This window comes from Lipotes vexillifer, unplaced genomic scaffold (assembly GCF_000442215.2).
Source record: "Lipotes vexillifer unplaced genomic scaffold, Lipotes_vexillifer_v1.1 scaffold298, whole genome shotgun sequence".
Classification (NCBI taxonomy): domain Eukaryota; kingdom Metazoa; phylum Chordata; class Mammalia; order Artiodactyla; family Lipotidae; genus Lipotes; species Lipotes vexillifer.
This window is the reverse complement of record NW_006793272.1, coordinates 2,603,723-2,607,204: the sequence shown is the minus strand read 5'-3', so window position 1 is coordinate 2,607,204 and position 3,482 is coordinate 2,603,723. Positions and strand designations below refer to the sequence as shown.

At 40.0% G+C, this 3,482-nt stretch overlaps 1 protein-coding gene across 1 annotated transcript in view; it reads left to right on the top strand.

The window, feature by feature from the left end:
• Positions 1-3,482, top strand: part of AMOT (angiomotin) — a 44,594-nt gene that overhangs the window by 18,345 nt on the left and 22,767 nt on the right. The gene's annotated exons all lie outside the window — the stretch shown is intronic.

The following is a 3,482-nucleotide window of genomic DNA, read 5'->3' as shown; positions in this document are numbered from 1 at the left end:
TATATATATATATATATATATATATATATATATATATATATATATACACTTACATATGTGTATGTACACACACACACACACACACACATATATGTATATATAGTCCTGCTCTTACAGGGCTTTAAAGCTCTATTTTGGAAGGGCTAGAAAATGATTCCAGATATTTTAAGGTACTCCAAGGATGTTGAAATCAGAATGGTCCTTGTCTCCCCATGCTCAGTGGGAAGTTGGTCCTCTCAGGCAAAAAAATGAATCTTGAGGGCTATGCCTCTTGTTGGATTTATTTTGCAGATTGATTTTTGAATAGAAGCAATCTTGAGGTGCCTGGCACAGGATGGGATCCAAGGACCATTTACAGTTTATGGTAGGCCAAGAGCTCTGCCCTGGCTCCTACTGGCTAGGTTCTGGAATGTCGGTATGTGGTAGGGTGAAGTTCTCAGTTATTTGTGTATAAGGATGGACCCTTTCCTTGACAAATGCAAGGGCCCCCAAACTACTAAGCATCTGATTAATATGTATCTGATTACTCTCAATGTAGATGTTACTCAGTTGCAACACTAAGCTGTGTTTATATGAAATAGAGGGAACTTTGCTGCTGGCCTGTCATTCATTAATCTTGGATGTGAGTTGTCATTGTATTGGAGTACTACTAGGTCTTAGATGTTTTGCACTTCAGGGAATGGGTATATTCCAGCAAAACAAAATGATGCTAAAATGTAACTTGGTAAAGAAAATTTCACATCTCACTGACTTGTCTATTCTAAAATTGGAATTGTTTTCAAAGAAAATAATAGCCTCCATTATAAGAAGCTGAAATCTTTATAAACTTGAGATTACAAAAAAGTGTTTAGTGACCAAACCTTGAGCATTCTGGCTATTGCAGGTGAGGTATCTTTCCTACTTTCATTCATTGCCTGCTGCCTCTCCCTTAGTAAGAATGTCTAGTTCTTAAAGATCTCCCAACTTACAGATATCCTTTGATTTATTTTGTGGGTATTAACACACTTCTTGTTGGAGCTATATTGTGGGCTTATGCTTTTCTAGTAGGTGATGCCATCTAACCTATGATGTCCTTTAACCTGAATTGCTTAATTGTTAAACTTCAGGTTGTGTAAAGTCAGGCTGATGTTCTGCTTCATCAGTTGTCTAGATCAGAAATACTGCCAAGTTGCTTTATTGAAAATGAGGGATACTTGTACCTGCTTGGTGTCCAGGTCTTAAGAGCTTAGCACACCCTTTAGCCAGCCCTTCGCCATACCTCATATATTCCCTTCTTTTCCCTTTTTGCAAGGAAATGACAGAGTAAATTACAGGACAGGGATAAGACTGTATTCTTTTAGAGAAGGGAAAACTGAGAGACCCGCTGAGTAGTTTGCTGGTGGTCACATGGCAAGTCTTGGGCAGAGCCAGGAATAAAACTGGAATCTCATGACTCTTCATTCCCTAGACCCTGCTGCCTGTCTCTCCATCTGAATCATCCTTTGGTTCCACTCCCAAAAAGAAAATGTGGGCGCCTGTTCAGATTTAGTAACCTCTGCATCTTTTAATTTGAAAAGAAATTGCTTTACCCATTGGACCCCTGTTTTTCAACAGACTATGAGAAGCTTGTCTGGACTGCTTTGAGATTGGGGTATATAAACAGCCCCACTGCTCCTCCTGGAAGGGTGCCCCTCCAGTTGGAGATAAATGGAAACAAAGATTCTACAACCATCTTGGTTTGCAGTGTCTGAGGGCTCAGTGGTAACTGGTTGTTAATCATGGAAATAATATACTTGTATGGAGAGGATCTTAATCTGTAGTTCCCACTGGGCAGCCCTCACTGAAACAGTTGCCTGACATATATTTCTGACTTCAGACTTCTGAGGCTTTTCTGGGAATTTGTTCCAGAGATTTTTAGTCATTTTCCAAGGCCCTGCTCCAAAATATGTAGATTTACAATTTAAAGAAGAAGCTCTAAATATTGGGCTAGGATTGAATGATGGCATCTAGTGGTCAAAGATATCTCACATGAACTCATCAATTATTTTTAATTTTTTAGTCCTCATCCAACCTGTTCTTTTGCATGGAGTCTAGTTGTTGGGAAGTTCTGAGTTGCCGTTGCTAAAGGAGGCGGAACCTTTGATGGGGAGAGCAAGCTTCTACCCAGTGGAATCAGAGGCAGAGGCCATGTAATGCCTTCCAGACTCTCAAGCCAGATCACCTCTAGCACATATAGGGGCTTTAAACCACATCTCAGGGAAAATCCACAGATTCCTATTTTCCTTTTCATTTTAGTAGCCTATCAGAGCTGAGTCTGCTCCTGGGTGGTATTTGTCCTATCTCCTCCATAATATTCAAAGGAAAACATTCCTTTCCCTTATCTTCAAAGGCAGGAATTGATAACTAAAGTTTTGCTTTTTTGCTGTGACTCAACCCCCACTAGGTCTCATTTCTCCTGGGGTAAAATTTTTAAGTACAGAACGTTTAGGAGGTATTTAAGGTGAGTAGGTAGCGCTGGAACTAATCTAGTAAGGTTTCTTCATTGTGATTCCTTCCCAAAATTAGTGAGCATTTCTAAATCAATAAGAGTATTCACAAATAGAAAATATATCCCTCTGTCTGTTGGAGATGGCTCAAGTCAGGTCATGTTGGAAGGCAGAGGGATATGTCAGATGCCTGCCTGTGTCTCATAGAAACAGATAATTTAGTCATGGCTTACAAATGGCACCATGCATTTTCCTTAGAAGTTCTTCTAGGGAAAACCTCCCTAGTCTACTTAGCAAATGAGAATTAGGGGAACTTTTCCAAATTAAGCCTTTATTCTAGGGAGTATTTTCTTAGCCTACTAAGTGCAAGGCCACTCAGGTTTAACTATTTTGCGTTGCATCAAGATGGTCAGGTTGACACATATATTGACTCATTATGTTGTACACCCAAAAGTCATGTAATGTTACAAGTCATTTATATCTCAAAAAAAAAAAAAAAAAAGATGGTTAGGGAACGGTTATGACTACTTTAATGGTCTGAAGACTCTTGCATATATTTATGTCTTTCTCTTTACAACGTCCTCATTTAGATACTTTTCCTAAAATCCATTCCATCTTTCTAATCCTATTAAGTCTTTTGCCCATGACACTCAACATTCACTGTGCTCTAAGCTCTATACAGAAATGGTGCCTCAGGCTTACAGAGAACTTTCTCCTGCAATCACAACTTCCTTCCTCTTCCAAGTTCAGCACAGATTCTCTCACAGACCCTGCTCTGCTGACATCGAGAGATACGAGAGATACGGTATCTTGCTGAGAAGGGGATAGCACTCTAAAGAGCAGACCTGTTTTTTGGTGATTCACTATAATCCAGGTCTTGCCACCAATCTACAGCTTATGCAGCAGGAAGCTGGCTGGCGTAAATGGTGCCTTTCCATCCCTGCCCTTATCTTTCGGGACACGTAGGTCCTGCTGGAGTGGAGGGTCATTAAACTCCAAGTCAAAAGAATTCTGTGT